Genomic DNA, 17525 nt, shown 5'->3' with positions numbered 1-17525 from the left:
TACATTTTGCCCTGGAGGTTCCATTTGTTTTCCTCGGATCTGCTTGGATTTCACAACTCCTCAGGAAAGATAGTTTGTTCCTGTGTTATCTCTGCTGTTTTCTTGGCTAATTTGTCTGAATCGGATGCAAAGACGGCCCCCGACTTCATCTTCCTGCAACAACTTTTGCCAGCAGACCTCACTGAGGTCCCAACTGAGTCAGCAGCTGACAAAAGGTTACGGTATTGTTATGATTCCTGTTTCCACCTCTGATGTTATCTGTCTGTGTCTATGCTAGGCAGTCTCTAGGCCTCCCCCTGATAGATATTGGAACACATAAATATGAGGAAAGCCACTTCTCTCTTCTCCCTGCAGTGTGACTGGTCAGAAGGCCAGCCTTGTTGAGAATATGCACATGCTACGGTTTTTAATCACTTTTTGAAAATGTTTCAGGAGTTGTGCTGCATATACTGTTGCATTTAAGTTTGACATATTCCATTGCTTCTGCCAAAGTCTAGTTGCTAACTGACACAATCTGGTTTGGAAAACATTACTCTCTGACCCAGCAACGATTTCCTGCCTTTGCTTCGTGGTGCTCTCCATCTTAATCAGTATTGCTGAACAGGGGATGCATTCATTGTCCTTTAAAATACGAAGTTGAAAGGAAAGGGGGTGTCATTCTGATTGCTTGGGGACCGTCCATCAAGGATTTGCCCTCTGTGAATAAAAACTGTTGCCTGTTCTAGCATCTGGAAGAACCTTACTCATAACAAGTTATTTCCACCACAGTTAACCAGGCAGTTGCAAGTGTGCGGTCACCTGTGAAATGTCTAAACAGCCATCTGTCAACAGACTTGGCTCTACATAACCTGTGGAGGTGAGCCAGTTTGTGATGAAGAGAATACAGGAAGTACATGTACATTGGGCTACAGCTGGGCAATAAAGATCAATTTAAGACTTCCTTCCCTGGTGGAAGGAAGTCTAGAGCAATATTTGATCAAGTGAACTTGTTTCATTTGGATAGTATCCTTACATTGCTGTTAAAATAACGTATAAGAATGGTAAAAGATAGATGGTAGGTGCAACATTGAAACTTGAGAATGGACAGTCTTGAATTGGGCTGTTTTGGTACTTGCTGCTTTTGCTGAGGATGGGAGTATTTCCCCATTTCTGGCGGAGGATTGGTCTAGATGGCCTTAGGGTTCCTTCTGCCAACTGTAGTGATTCTATATTTAGGGATTGGATAGCTAAAACACTACCAACCAGTCCTTGATGAGCAACTGTAATGATTGATCCAAATGCTGCCCATTTGGGGATAACACTTCAGGTAGTGGTGCTGCCTTGTGGTGTGTTATTTTTTTCTCTTCATCTTTGCTTTAGCTTGTAGATGAATGTTCACCAAATGGAGTGAAGTTCCTCATGACACTCTTGGAGAATTCTCCAAAATGTAGGCTGCTTTAGAAGGGACGCAGCAGGCAAGGTGCAGCCATGTCACTTCTTCGTGACTATTTTGGATTCCCAGTTTGGGCACAAAGGGTTTTACTTAGAAGCCAAGATGCTGCTGCTGTTGACAGACTTTGGCTTGAGCCTGCTCAGTTTCAGTTTCTCATGCAAATGTTCTTGCAGCTTTGTCTCTTTCCCTTTTTGCCTGGTGGAACGACCATATTTTTCACTCTATAAGACGCACCTGACCATAAGACGCACCTAGTTTTTAGAGGAGGAAAACAGGAAAAAAAAAATATTCTGAACCAAATAGTGTAATAAAATATGTCTCTCCGCTGCTCTGTTTCCATGCTCCTTAGCATATTTTACTACCTCTAGTTTAAAAGGAATTCTATATGCTAGCCTTTTCTGCTTTATCATCCTTGCACTGGTAGAATGAGGTACTGTAGTATTTTTCTGAAAGTGCATTGTCACTAAGCATTACATTTGCATTACCATTGAGCGCCTGCATTTGCATTACAATTTGCATTTGCATTACCATTGTATTTGCATTTGCATTACTGTTGAGCAGGCAGGCAGGACCCTGGTCAGGGGCAGAAGCACCTGCCAAGGAGGCTCTGCTGCCCTGAGAACCCCTGCAGCTTTGCAGTATTCACTCCATAAGACGCACACACTTCTCCCCCCACTTTTTTGGGGGGAAAACGTGCGTCTTATGGAGCAAAAAATACGGTATATACCACCTTGACTTTCAAAAACTATGTTGGGAGGGCAAAGTTATCACTACAGTTTGCTTCACCCCCATGATGGACCTGTACCAGACCATACAGAAAAAAATACAATATCATACACAATCCTAAATTCAGAGGCATCACTAGACTCACAAAGAGAGTCTGGTCCAACAAGAAGCTGACGGAACATACCAAGATCCAGGTCTACAGAGCTTTCGTCCTGAGTACACTTCTGTACTGCAGCGAGTCATGGACTCTTCGCTCACAACAGGAGAGGAAACTGAACGCTTTCCACATGCGCTGCCTCCGATGCATGCTCGGCATCACCTGGCAGGACAAAGTTCCTAACAACACAGTCCTGGAACGTGCTGGAATCCCTAGCATGTATGCACTGCTGAAACAGAGACGCTTGCATTGGCTCGGTCATGTCGTGAGAATGGATGATGGCCGGATCCCAAAGGATCTCCTCTATGGAGAACTCGTGCAAGGAAAGCGCCCTACAGGTAGACCACAGCTGCGATACAAGGACATCTGCAAGAGGGATCTGAAGGCCTTAGGAGTGGACCTCAACAAGTGGGGAAACCCTGGCCTCTGAGCGGCCTGCTTGGAGGCAGGCTGTGCAGCATGGCCTTTCCCAGTTTGAAGAGACACTTGGCCAACAGTCTGAGCCTAAGAGGCAAAGAAGGAAGGCCCATAGCCAGGGAGACAGACCAGGGACAGACTGCACTTGCTTCCAGTGTGGAAGGGATTGTCACTCCTGAATTGGCCTTTTCAGCCACACTAGATGCTGTTCCAGAACCACCTTTCAGAGCGCGATACCATAGTCTTTCGAGACTGAAGGTTGCCAACACACTAGGGTTGGTATAACCCCCATTATTTATTTTAATATATAATAGTACAGGTCACCTAACAAATCAGTAACAAAAAAAGTGGCCAACTTGATGACTAGGGGTGTGTTTTGGGTTTTTTTTTTTTTTGAGATTCCTTGATTAAAACAGCAAATTGTGGTTTGTTTTTTTTTCCCCACCAAGAGCCCATTTTAATAAATTATAATTATAAAATATAATCACTTAAAAAAAAATGTACTAGGTAGATGATATAGTGTCAGCAGAGGTACCACAGCAGTATTTCTAACTAGAAAAGTATTATCTATTTTAATTTCTGGAAAATATCTTAATCACCATAATACAGTATGTTGTGTTTTTATGCATTTTTAACAAAAACAACAAAAAACCCTATTGATGACACTCAGGCAACTGAATAAGAGTTCTAATATTAGTTCTGATAAATGGAAATGAGAGCTGATTCATATTAACACATTATTGGTTCCCTGCTGTGTTATAATAAAACCACATTGGCTCTTGGACTGGGTAGTTGAGCTTTTTAAAAGTTTCCTACTGTGCAGTTGGATTGTGGAAATGTGCAAGCTGAACTTTTCTAACTATTCCAAAGAATAACAAAGTGAATGCACTATTCAAACCTGCCAACAAACTGCTACTCTCTCTTGCTGTTCTGTTTAAAAAACTTTCTAGATTGCTTTAAACTTTAATATTTTGTGTAGAAAGAAAAGGCATAGTAAGGCATGACTTCATTGGAAATACAAGATAAATTTTAACAAGTATCAAAAAGAACCTGCATTCATTTCGAAGTAGGTATCTGCCTGTGCAAGGTTCTAACATTTAAAGTGTGGAACTTTTATTCCAGCAGTGTGGAAATATCTCTTCATTAGTTGAGTGTGTTTATGTTGCATTAACTGGCCTCCTGCATCAGCTGTGCAAACTCTGGTGATGCCACTGAGGTTTAGATTAGCCTTTTTTCTTGTGAAATGAATAGTCCAAGATGAACTTACTGACTTTAGACACGGGTTGGACTTTTTTTCTGAAGAGAATTTTATATTGTAGATATGAACTCATATTTAAAAGATTCTTAGCAATAGTTTTATATGGCAATTTATGAACGTTTTTGGGATACTGTAATATATTTGTATTTTCCTGCATTATGAAAAAGCAGCATTATTGGAGTTGCACAGATTTTATCTGGAATATTTGAAAAAGTGGGAAGAGGGAGATGTTTCTGTGCCAGTCATCATGTGCCTTGATTCTGTTATTGCAGATTGTATTCAGATATAATATGGGGAAACAATTTGTGTCCTTTCTGAATTCTGATAAGGATTTTAAAATGGGTGGAACGTTTAAATAGCAATGCTGGCTTTGTTATAGCAATCCTGGTATGGGGGTTCAGAGTGGGGTGGTGGAAGTCGCTCTTGATTGAACCTCGCTGTCCATGTCTCTTCATGATTACATTTAAAACCTAGTACTGTAGATTCAAGAATCTGCCAAATTAGAATGTATAAGTATGATCAACAGTGTCTTGGCAGGTCTCAGTGGAGGACATGTTTTTTGTCATGTTACAGATTTATTTATTTACAGTATTTTTATCTTGCCTTTTCCCGAAGGAGACCCAAGGAGTTAACCCCATAGCACAGCAATTTAATGAGAATTGCTTGGTTCATGTACTTTTAAGTGTTGTGAAGCTAGTCCTTTCTCTTGCAATTAACTCTGCTGTTTTCAGATTTTTCCCTCTCTATTGATGTAGGCTTGTTTGTATGAATATGTAGGTAGCTAGTTAGGGCCCAGTCCTACCCAGTTTTCTGATGCAGCTGCAATGCAGTCCCAAGGTAAGGGAACAAATTTTCTCTTATCTGGAGGAGGCCTCTGCTGGATGCAGCGCAAGCCGCATTGGTAAGGCTTCATTGGCACTGGAAAAATGGATAGAATGGATACATCTGATGACATGGACTGTAGTCTGACAGCTTATGCTACAACATTCACCTTAGTTTTAAGATTACCAAGTCCATGTGTTGCATTTGATACTAATATGTGCTTGCTCCAGGATGTAGAAATGGTGGGCAGTTTTTTTTTAATTTTAGCATAAGCTATGCAATTACTCGTTTTAAATGTTCTCTGGAAACGGTAGCTGTGCTGGATATCTATGCTAAGCAATTTGATGCTATTTAAAGATCTCAAGTGACCACAGAAATGATAGCTGTTCAGATCCCATCAGGCAGGTGGGTGTGTGGTTAAAAAAAAAAGAAACAGAAATCCATCTGTTCTTATCCAACAGAGCTCTGTAGCTTCAGATATAGCTCCTGACATGCTTTCCTTCAGTCTGGCATACAGGGTGTCTCCTACTGCTACTTCTATACTTGTACACACACCATCCCATGGTTCTGTATATTTCCGTTTTGTACTAATTGGACAAATGACATTGCTGTGAAATAACTGAACTGGAGAAGGTGTTGGTCTAAAATTAATTACGCCGGCATTTCCTCTAACACATAAGGGCACTAATCTCACCAGAGAGTATATCTTTACAGATGAAAGAAATGGCCTTCCTTGCCATGAAGCCTTTTGGACCTCCCTTGTGGCATTTTTTGTGTATTAAATCATTTTTCTATTTCTGTTTCTGAATTAGGATATACATCTTTTGGTTCCCTGGGTGATGAGAAAGGATTAAGGATGGATTTTCATTGTGTATGAACAGAGATTCTGTTGAAATAAAAGATGGTATGTAGAGCATTCAAACACTGCTTGTATATATACAAGTCGGTCCTTGTATATATACAAGTCAGTTTCTGAACCCATGGTTTTGATTAACTGTGGGTTCTGAACTCATGGTTCAGGAGTGTCTTGACCTCCCACATGAGATGGGAACAAAGTTACCGTTGTGTCCGGGGTGGGGGCTTCCTATGATGCCTGGAGGCGGAAAAGGGCACTTACGGATCTCTCTGAAAACCGGAAGTGCCCTTCTGACATGTGTAGAGGCCACGTGCAGCCTCTTGGGGTCACAGAACACCTCCAGAAGGCAACTGGAGAACATCTCCGATTGCTTCTGGAGATCCTTTGGACCTGACTTCATTATCTGCAGGTTTTGGTATTCTTGGGGGGGATCTGGGAATGGATCACTCACAGATAATGAGATTCGACTGTAGATGTAATGTATATAGAGCATACACACATGGATAATCTTGGTGGTGGTGTTTTAAAAAGAATATTACTGGGATCTTGAGTCTGCAAATCAATCCAGTTTCTCTTGAAGACCATAGAGAGTGCAAGCAGGTAGCTTTTTAACCTGTTCTTTTCCACTCTTGTTTCTACAAAGTTCCACAGACAGAAGCAGAGTGGCAAATACATCTCTTGAGTGTGCAGCTGTTTGAAAAGTTTTAAGGAATGGGAAGATGGTTGAATAACATTTGTGCCAGAACTGTAACATGATAAAATTATTTTAATATGGTGACAGTATAAGACAGTTGGCATTTTTGGGATATCTCATAATCAGCCTGAGCAAATCCCAGACATCTAGTCATTCAAATACCTAAGAATATCATGCTGGTAAGTATGTGTGCATGTGGTTTTTTAAAGTGACTTATTATGGTAATACATTGTACATTTATTGTGGAAGCTGCATTAGGCATTTGCTTCAGCATGGGAAAGGCAGGATATAATTTTTTCTATTATTATTATTATATTATTATTATATTTATATAATTATAATAAATAAATAAATAAATAAATAAAATAATAATAATAAATAAGTGCATCCACAGCCACAACATAGGTTTATCTTCCTGGGTCATGGCTTGACTGTAGTGCATTCTACTCTGGACATGGTTCAACTAGATCAGGCATCTCCAAACTATGGCCCTTGGGCCAGATCTGTAGTTCGGAATAGCCTTCCCTGATGTGAATGGAGCTTACCATTCTGCTCCTTATCTCGTGCCCCGGTCTTCTTGCCGAGTGACGCGAGGTAGCTACTTTTGCTGCCCTTTACCCCAGCAGGCTCTGCATTCCAATTTCAGAGTGGAAGTGGCTCACCGGAGCGACTTTGCGAGAAGATTGGGGTGTGAGATAAAGAGTAGTATAGTAGAACGGTAAATGGTAAATAACGGCTTTCCCGGTGCACAGAGATCTCCCGTTTGGAGACCGCTGAGCTGATTATTCACATTGAAGGAAGAATATCAAAGGTTATTTTTATGTTTGCAAATGTTACTGCAGTTTAGGACTGGGATCTGATTTGTAATGATAAAACAGTGTTGCATAACAGACACGCTTGAGAATAGCTGAGATTCTGTCATGCTGCTTGAGTGCAGCCCTCGTTACACTGGAGGCAAAGCCAGTTACAACTGCCAAGCATGGCTATTCCAGGACCTTAAATAATGCCTCTGGCAGACAAATATTTACTGGACTTTGTCCAGGAGGCTTGTTCTCAGTTGCAGTCCCAGAACAAGGAGAAGCAATTAAAAGAAAATAATGAATGCTATAAAAAAATAACATCAGAAATTTCCAGACGGAATAAATTTCCACTACTGGATGCAGTTGCACTTGTTGTGTTAGTGATGCGTGTGTGCTCAATCCCTTTTCACATGTGCATACAGAGTGGGAAGGGTGATATTCTAAAATACATATGAATGAAAGCCACAGGGGTTCCTTGGTATTCTAAGAGATATGTTTAGGGCTTATTTTAAAAGAAAAAAATACTTGATGCTGCAAATCCAAGGAAACTGCTAATAAGCTGAACTGTCATACCTCCTGCAGAAAAGTGTAAAATAGGCTTTTAAAAGCATAACAGTTCTCTCAGCACAGATTATTTTCCACATCAATTCCAACTTTCCTCTACAATTAATTGCTTTAATCCAGCAGTATTGCTGCAAAGTGGAAAATGGTGGGGTATTTACCTTTTCCTCTAGCTTAAAAATAGTGTATTTTAATGGGATTGTTCTAAAACAGCTTTTAGGATATGTAAAACTTTACTCTTTGTTGCCTGTTCTGATCATTCACAATGTGCAATCATGTGCTTAACTTAACTACATTTTAAAGGATTGTACATGAAAGTTGGCAGACATTTTGCTGTGGACAAGGTGCTTTACAAAAGTTGCTGACTTGTGATCAATGCTAGCATCTACTCCACATTGCCTATCAGTTGAAAACTGGTGGTAGTCATAATACTGAATGCAATCTGACCTTGGCATCTGCAGGGGTTCTGTTCCCAGAACACACACCCCCCCATGCAATTATATGCAGAAAACCACATATAATTGAATCAGTGGGTGAATACCCACGCCTGGGAGGTGGTCTGAGGCCCTGGGGAGGTTTTGCAAAAACCGAACGTGCATTTCTGAGGCCTTCCAGGGGCATCATACCATCTCCAAGATGCAACTGAAAGAGGTACAAGTCTGCTCTCTTGGTCAGGACCCATTGTGGATCAGATCCTTAGGTCCTGAATCCATGGATAAAGAGGACCAAACTGCAGTACTTAAGCATGCTCAAAGAACCCTATATAAATGTTGAGTGCTCAGCTGTAATATTATCCACATAACAACCCTGAAATGTAAATAAGTTGTATTATTGCCATATTGCAGCTGAGGAATTCCCCCCCCCCCAATAAAAATGTAATATAAAAATACAAATGTGCTGAAGATTAACCATCTTTATACATGCTGTAAATTCACCTTTTGAATAGCCAGCTCACTCTGCCTCGACGTATGGCTGGTCTTGATTAGTCGACACATAACAAAATGAGAAATAGGAATCTCTGACTGAGTTTGTTGTAACGTGCCTTTAAAAAAAAAAGTTATGCATTATTCTGTATGTGAGTGCATGTGCCACTGCTGGCAGGAAGATTATTTAGATTACAGTTGTCTGGAAAACTGCAACAGTGGCATGATTAGAGGGTGTGAAACTTAAGGACTTGGCCAATTTTAAACTACTTGAGTTACAGCTGAACCACTTCAGGTTGTTAGGTGGCAACTGTATTTTATAGCATTAAGTGTCAGTCTTTTTTCAGAAGATATAGTTTGTTTTGGGTTTGTAACACCATTATGCAAGCAGTGCTTGTGCTAATTACTATTTTTTTTTAAAGGAGGTGGTTGGTAGGGGGTATGGTTTTACTAATTGTGTTCTAGAGTGAAATTATATGATTGAATGCAGAGCAGACAAGCATTATGTGTTTATGTGATGGTTTAAAGGCAAGGGATTGAGTATCGAACTTCTGTATTGAACTGGAAACTCTTCCTTCCCTGCTGTGAGCCTAATTGCTGTATAATGACAATAGTTTTTAGAGTGTTTCCCCTACCTGTGTGTTCAGAAGACAACCATCGCTATCTATCATTATTGCAAATGCAGAAGTGTGTGATAGATGGTTTACCATTCTCGCAGACCCGGGTTCTGAAAAATCTTCTAATCTTAAATGCAATCAAAGTTAGTCCTTGGATTGGAATAATGTATCCTGCTGTTCCCTCTGCAAACAAGGAAAGGCATTTCTAGATTAATGAGGTTCTCATTCCTTGCGGCAGGTTAATTTATTTGAGTCAAACTCAACACTGTATAAAGGCACTTGAGCACTTCTCTGGCAAGGCACTGGAATTTGAAAGTGTCCTGCAGGAGTTAACTCAGCAGGTACTTAGGCTGAAAGAAAGTACCTGTGAGTGCAAGACCTTTCATTAATGGTCTGTATTTTAAAAAGTGTTGAGGTCCCAGTCTGGCTAAAGTTGACTATGACTAATTTTAATTAAGTGGGAGCTTAATCATAAATAACTTTTAGCTTGAGTCCTGAAGCATCTTCTGAAATGTAAAAAGATCTGCAAAGAAGCAAATTTTTAATGGGATGTATTCAGAATTTCTGGGAGTTCCTTTAAGAAAAAAATTCCAAAAATGACTTGCCTTCATGTGATTGTCTACCAGAAGTAAATATTCATAAAAGATGGGTTTTAGCTCATTAGATTGGATCTGCCTCATCAACAGATTAAATTGTATTTTCAATGCTTCTGTTCTGTATTTTATTTTTAGACCCAATTTGCAGCTGTTACTCTGTTGGATCAGTGAGTCTGTTGGATCAGTGACTGTTAATGAAAATTCAAAGCAGGTTTTGATTATAAAGTTTAATGTCTCCCCAAAAGCAGTTAAGATTTAATGTCTCAAATCTGTACCTTTTCAATAACGGGTATTTAACAACATGTGCTCCTCTGCAATTACTTGGTGGAGGAGGTAAATCAAGGAATGATGTTTCTGTTAATATATTTTAAAAATGTTTTTTTAATCTGTTCGCCTCTATACCTCAACTGACATGATTGAAGAATACTGTCCACCCATTAAACATGTGTTTTGTTAGAGTTGCTGAGGCAAGTAAGTCCATGAAAACTACTGAATATTTGACTATATGTACCCTTTCTGTATGTAGCAACTCATGGCTGAAAAAGAAAAATAAAGGACGATTTATCTTCCTTTATAAATAAATTTCCTTGCTTGGCTTCCTGGAGGCAAGATTTAGAGCCCAATCCTAACCAAATTCCTATGCTGTGGTGTAGAGGGGCCACTGCAGGTTTCCAGGTAAAGCCCCAGCAGGTCTTCAAATAAAGCCCTATGGGGCTACTTGGAAATGCACCTGCAACATTGCTGACTCGTCCAAGTATGTCCAAGTCAGGCTTTCAGGCTCAGGCCCCCCGCCTGAGGGGGATAGGATAAGGTGGAGGCTTTCTCTGCCCTATCCTGGACCTGATCCACACTCCCCCTGCACTGTTGCATCCCCACCTTGACCCCTTTCGCTCCCTCTCTCCCACCATCCTTGGAGTGCCTATCTGCTCAGAGGGTGTTGGCCTCCAACTGACAGCAGGAGGCCAGGACAGGCTTTTTCACTAGTTGGACAGGCCTCCGTGCTGGTGCAACTTGCCTTATGCAGGGGCAGATCCAAGGGGGGATCATGGGTTTGTGCCTCTCCCAACTGATGCCAGAGGGGAAGGGCGCCTACTGGGATGGGAAATAGCCCAAGCACAGCCAGGAGCCCAGCCCTGGAAGAGGCGGAAGGGGAACCCAGGTCTACCAGGCAGGTAGATCTGGGCACTAAGTAAAGGTGGGAGCCCAGACGTACCCACCCAGCAAACCAGCCACAGAGGCGAGTTCAACCGGGAGGTCTATACGGCAGGTAGATCTGGGCTCCTAGTCCAGGCGGAAGCCCAGGTCTACCCACCCAGCGAACCTCAGCCACAGAGGACATCAAATTCAACCTGTAGCCCAGGTCTACCCACCTGGTGAACTTGGGCTCTGGAGTTGGTAGTGCTCATGCCCCCCCAACACTGGATCCAACCCTGGCCTTATGGAATATCTGTGACAGTGCACATGTTTGTCTCTTTGACAGGCAACCAATCTGGTACCTGCAAATTATCAATCTCTGTCAAAATAAGGGTTGGGTTTCTCCACTGCTACTCCTATATAGTGTGTTGTTTCTGTTCTAGAATATTAGACCCTTCTGAAACCCTCACTTTGAAGAATTTGCAGTGGGCACATCATGCATTTTAGAATTCAGTGTTACATTTGGCACAAGGCTGCAGTTCCTGTAGAACGCAGCTATTGACTTCAGCTCTCTGCACTAGCCTTGGCATATTTTCCTTCCCTACTGGTGGTACTCTGTGATGTGGAGCAAGGACAAATAATGCACAGTGTGATGTCAGATATTGAGTACATGGCCTGACGGCACATGACATAGCTAGCTTGCCAAAGCAAAATGGATTTGAACCTTGTAAGTGCCTAGATGGGAGCCCCACAAATGTCACCTTGAAGTCTGTGACTAGAAGCACGGTAGACTGTAAATGGTATAAAATAAGTCTGCCTGTATGTTAATGAGAGCACAAGCTCTGGAAATTAAATAATAGAAAACAAATGAATATAGGCCTGCTACTTGGGTATCAGTTCTGTATTGAACATAATGTTTGGTTTGCCCTGATTGTATTCGTACAGCTATGGGGAGTGGGGACAATATCCACTGAACTTTTTAATCAGTCCTAACCAAATGAAGGTTTCACTCCCCTGCATTGAAAATTACAGGGGGAAAAGTATTTGCCAGGGAAGGGGGCTGAGATTAGATTTGCCTGACTTCAGCCTTGCATTGCTAGCCATTTGTGGGAGAGCCATGCTCTGTCATAAGTCAGTTTTGGCTTTGTACAAGAGTGCTTGGCTTGTTAGCATTAATCAGTGTTGTTGTTCCATTTGGGCTTGTGGGCAATTTCACTTGCTGTCCTTCTGTTTGGCTTGAGGGATATTTATTTTTAATGATTGGCTTTTGAAGTGTGTGTTTATGCAAATAGTTGACAGGTAGCATGGAGTTTTCAAATGATGACTGACTTTTTACTTGAGGAATTTATCAAAGGCAAGATAAAAGCATTTGATCAACTCTTCTGGGGAGTGGGAGGAAGGAAATCTAGTTAGACTGATGCCTTCCTGTGGCAGAAACACCAGTGTAAAAGAAGCACAGGCAGGAGAGCAAGAAGGTACCTAAAACACATGTGTTGTAGGGAATGGTGAGCAGCTGTCCTCTCTTAGGGCTTGGTATTTTGGTTACAGGAGCTTTTTACCTTCATCGGAGAATAGGAAGGAAAGGGCAGGAGGTCTGGCTCAGTTGATAGAGCTGCCGCCTTGTATGCCTGAAGATCTGAGGCTGCCAGTTCGAAACAACCGGAAGTACCCGAAAACTGACGACAAGCTGACATACTGATGAGCTGACCCTCGGTGGCAGAGAGGAGTTGCCGTCAAGTGGAGCGCGGGAGGCGAAGGGTCAGAGAGAGGCCAGACTGGAAGGAAACCAACTGGAACGAGGAGTTCTATGAAAGACTAGAACTATTCAATTGTAAAAATCCCTATGGGGGTTTAGAACAGCCTGACTATGAAAACTGCCTTGGATTAAAGTCTGAGGAGAAATCTGATGACCAAAGAAAGGCGGTATATAAATACCTGTATAAATAAATAAATACAAAATAAAACTAGAAAAAAGCATACATAATATAAATAAAATGTATATATTAAAAACATATTAACAAGCAATCTATAATATTAATATGCAATCTATGCCTACATCTCTGAGACGCTTCCAGATGTCCAAAATTTATCCATACTTAGTTGCAGTCTATAAATCAGACATTCAAATTTTGATAAAGTTAAAAGGCCCTTAATCCATTGAATAATAGTTGGGGCGCGCGCTTATCCTTCCAATATGTTGTTAAGTCTCATAACCTCCAAGGAATAGGCAGATAATACAAAAAGCCTAAGTATCAACAAATAGCTGTATTAGTTCTGCATTACAACAAACTGTTAATAACTTCTTTCCAAAAGGATACTAATCTCTGTACAAGACCATATCATGTGCTTAAGTAATGCTTCATTGAATTACAATGTCAACAATTGGATTCTTTGGTCAGCGATTTGATATTAAATCTTAGTGGTATCCAGTAATCTCAAAAAATTTTTTGTTGAATTAATCGCTATTTAAGATCCCTAGATAACTGCAGTTAATAGCAGCAAAACCCATTTTCCACTGATTATATAAGATAGGGCAACCCAACTCTGGCCTTGAATGTCGTGTGTATTACGCAACTTCAAGTTCTTTCAAATTGTCGTCTTTTTCTCCATTGATTCAATAAGTATTTTGTTATTCAGCCAGTAATGGTAGAACATGTTAGCCTCCAGCCTTGAGAATAAAACACTCCTGATCATGACCGATTAATTGATCCAAATTAATTGAGCCTGGGAGCTTAACATGAAGCAATCAATTGATGTCCTCTTTGGAAGAGATGGGTTAACTGGCAAGGCCCATTCAGATGTCTCTCAGACTTGAGGTTTGGGTAGCAGAGAGTATGCCAGTTTGCTATGCCAGTTTGACTGCGATTTTTTTGTTTTTGTGTGTTAAGCTTCTAAATATTGGCTTCACCCAGAACCTCTGAGAAGAATTTTATCAGGGGGTACAAAGTTTCTTTTGGGCCCCTTCTCTTTTTGCTCCTGGGCCTCCTTTTTGACCCTGGGCCCAGGTACAATTTACCCCCTGCACCTCCTCTCATGGACCTTGTCTTCACCCTTGTTGCCTTGCCAGGTTGCTTTAATGCTGAGGTTTAGTTTTAACTCCCATGCCTGTTTCTGTCTCTGTCTTTCACTCCCCACTTGCAATGCTCAGACATTTCAGGAAGCACCATGAGTTGATACGAGAAACAAATATATCTACAATGTTTGTTTTTGTAGACTAATTAGTGACTGTTTCTGCTCGCCCATAGAAAATAAGGTGAAAAGTCTCAGAAAACTAGCATCTTCACTGAAATTGACTAATGCTCACCTGTTCATACTTCCAGACCTGAACCCAAGTTCCTTCCCAGATACTCTGGCCTGAAGCTTGTCAAAAATACAGCTTATTTGGGATGCTTCTCATTAAACTTTGCTGGTTTCATAACTGTGCATGTTGCGTGGGTAAATGTGTAAGCTAGTTGTTTCCATCAGGAGAAAAATGCACACCACTCTATTCCTTTGGGGCATGTGAACAAAACTTAGGGGCACAGGTTACACTTGCACTGTGATATGATTTTTGTGTGTGTGAAAGTGTTGGAAAAATACGCTAAGGATTATTTTAATAGCCAAAAGTTTATCTCGGCACACAAGTTAACACAGTAGATTTCTTGCTCCTTAGTTTCTTCCTCCTCAGTCATACTTTTAATTATCAGTATCTGTCACACTCGACTACTAATTAAAAATGATTAGTTTACAGCTGGTTTAGCAGTTGATGAAAAATTGATTCTAAAATTAAAGTTTCCCTTAAGGCAACCATCTTCAGATTCCTCTCTCTGAGGCTTTTATTATTTCTGTAAAGATTCAGGGAAAATAATTGCTCTGTGCGACATGACTTGATTGCTTGAATCTTCTTAACGTTCTGAAGAATTTGTTACCTTCCCTGCACATCTTAGACACTGGCGCAAACCACTACAGAAAAAGAGAATAGACTAGATGATTGTATGGTTTTGAGTCTAGAGAATGGGGCTGCTTTGAATTGACTTGAGTGGATGCTTAAAACTTTGGTAAAAGAGACCAAAGCAAAGCCTGTAAGCCAGATTTCGCCCCCCCCCCATTGCTTCTAAGATCTCCCCTTATTTTGAGCAAAGTTTAGATAAGAGGTTGATTTTTTAAATTTACTTGTATATTAATTATGACGCAGAAAGGGGCAGCCAACATATTTCTGAGAACTTCACCTTGTATGTCATGTCAAAAAGCAGCATGTGTGCCACAAGCCTTCATATGCATTCATTCATTTTTTTTTTAAAGAAATTCTATTCAATGGGAATCTATCTTATGGCTGCAAACACAGCTTGTCCTCTGATGGTCCCCAGTGGAAACTTAGGGGAGCAGAGGGCAACACAACCTGCCCACTCGCTTGTGTTGGAGGACGAGGACAAGGAGGAGGACTGCTGACTGTTTCCACTGGCTCACATTTGAAAGTGTAGAAAAGATAAGACAGGGTTCCCTAAGTGTGTGTTGCAACACCTTAGTGCAGGGCCACTTGAACCCTGGCCTGGGGGCCAGATCCAAGGTTCATATGGATCTGTCCACCCAGTGAGCAGCCCTGAGCCGCGCAGAGTTGGAACAAAAAGCTGTGGTCTGGACAGGGACCACATTTTCAACAGATAGTGGTTGTGATTTCGGGCTCCGCTGCCTTAAGGCATCACTGCAAACTCACAGGGGTGCCATGGGATGTCCCTCGTGGCTCCCTCTACTTGTTTGCATGGATGCCACAATCTTGGACCTCATGAAATCTTGTGAGATTTGGGTGGTGCCATCTTGCAAGATCCAAGATGGTAGTGCCCAGCTAAGGAGGCTGCAGGGGTGTAGTGGCCCAGGTAAGTTTGGGAACCACTGGGATAGGGAAACCGATAGAGGAAGTAAGGAGAAGCTGCAATTCTGGAAGAACGTGACTGTGAAGTGGAAGACTATGATGTGGGAGTGGGGGGGTTGCCTCTGCCAGTGGGTGATCATCCTTGTCAGATGTTGGTCCCAGGTGCTGGGAAGGCTTGGCCCAGCAGCTAAGTGCCATTTTTACTTGCATTGCTTACATAAAACTTTTAATTTTCTTTTATGGTGTTTTAAAAGACCGTGGCTTATGTACAGAGTCATGCAGTGAGCTCTGCATGAAAAGCAAGGCTTCTAAATATTCCTGCCTTGTAGAAGCATCTTCTGAGCCATGAGACAAACTGCTTTGAAACCTGTAGGAGCCTCAGGGATTGATGTATTTTTATTTGAAGATGTTTATCCTACCTCATTGAACAAAAATGGAAAGTCAAGGTGGCTTACAAACATAATAAATCAATACAAAGAAAAAAATTGTAATGGTCAAAAAAAATAAGAAAAACCAATTGCCGTAACAACTAAACAAAGATAAAAGCAATCAAAATTATAATCAAGGGCTAACACAAACAGTCTTGCTGCAGAAAGTAAGCTAATTCAGTGGAAGCCTTATTGCGACAAGTCTTTACACCTCTCTTAAACATACAAACGGGGCTAATCCTGATTCCATCTTGTAGAGAATTCCATACATGGGGTGCCACAACAGAAAGGACCTTGTCCCAAGTTGCTGTCAACCTTTTGTCCAGTAGTGATGGCACCTTCACCAGGGTCTCCCTAGACGATCTCACGTGATGGGTGGATTCATGTGGGAAGATATGATCCTTCCAGTATCCTTCCTTTGATTGTCAAGCTATTATGGGCTTTGTAGGTCATCTTCAACACTTATGCCTAGAAACATGCAGGTAACATCATATAACAGGGTGTGGATCACCCTTGAGTCATTTTGTATGTGATTAATTCTCAACTCACCTACCTTTGCATCTTAGAGAAGAGTGCTGGTAGCATTTTGCATAATTTCCTTGTATTCTGCGGTAGTGCATGTTTAGCACTTCCCAAAGTGGGCCTGTGTCACCCTGTGCCTTTTCTCTGATGCTATGTGTGTACAGAGGTCAGGTGCATCCTGAGAAGATAGAAAATAATGTTTTTCTTTCCTGGTACTTGTTGGGCATAGTTCTGTGTATCTGCTGGGAAAACAAAAGTGGTTAACTTTCTCCCAGCATAACATTCGTGAATTACTTTGAAATTTCAGGCCCATCTGAACAAGAACTTCAGTTATCTTGGTCATACCAGATGATGATGATGATCTTCTGATGTATTTTTGATGCTTATTAATTCCTTCTAATTGTTTGTTCAATGCTATTAGTTGCTATGGTAATCTTTCTTCATCCTTGGAAGAGCTGGTGGTAATGCAACCAAGATGTCTTCAAAGTCATGTCCAAATCCCTTTAGGAAAACAGTATTGGTTTAATATGTTAAATATGCTCCATTATGCTCCCAGAGCAGTCTCAGGAGTCTGTGCTGTATGTAATAATTACCAAAAAACAAACAAACCCCTTTTGATAATGTATTGAGGCCTTTATCTTGTCTGCTCAAAAAGAACAGAGTTGTCAGTGAACACCTGGATGCCAAATTTGTGTTAATTAGATAATATTATTTGTATAGTACAGTCTCTATT

The 17525-nt window shown here is 41.1% G+C and overlaps 1 protein-coding gene across 2 annotated transcripts in view; it reads left to right on the top strand.

Annotated features, from left to right (window-relative positions):
• Positions 1 to 17525, top strand: part of PLXNB2 (plexin B2) — a 364491-nt gene that overhangs the window by 62200 nt on the left and 284766 nt on the right. The gene's annotated exons all lie outside the window — the stretch shown is intronic.

Source organism: Tiliqua scincoides, chromosome 7 (assembly GCF_035046505.1).
Source record: "Tiliqua scincoides isolate rTilSci1 chromosome 7, rTilSci1.hap2, whole genome shotgun sequence".
Classification (NCBI taxonomy): Eukaryota; Metazoa; Chordata; class Lepidosauria; order Squamata; family Scincidae; genus Tiliqua; species Tiliqua scincoides.
The sequence above is the reverse complement of the archived record's forward strand: the minus strand, read 5'-3'. Positions and strand labels throughout refer to the sequence as shown.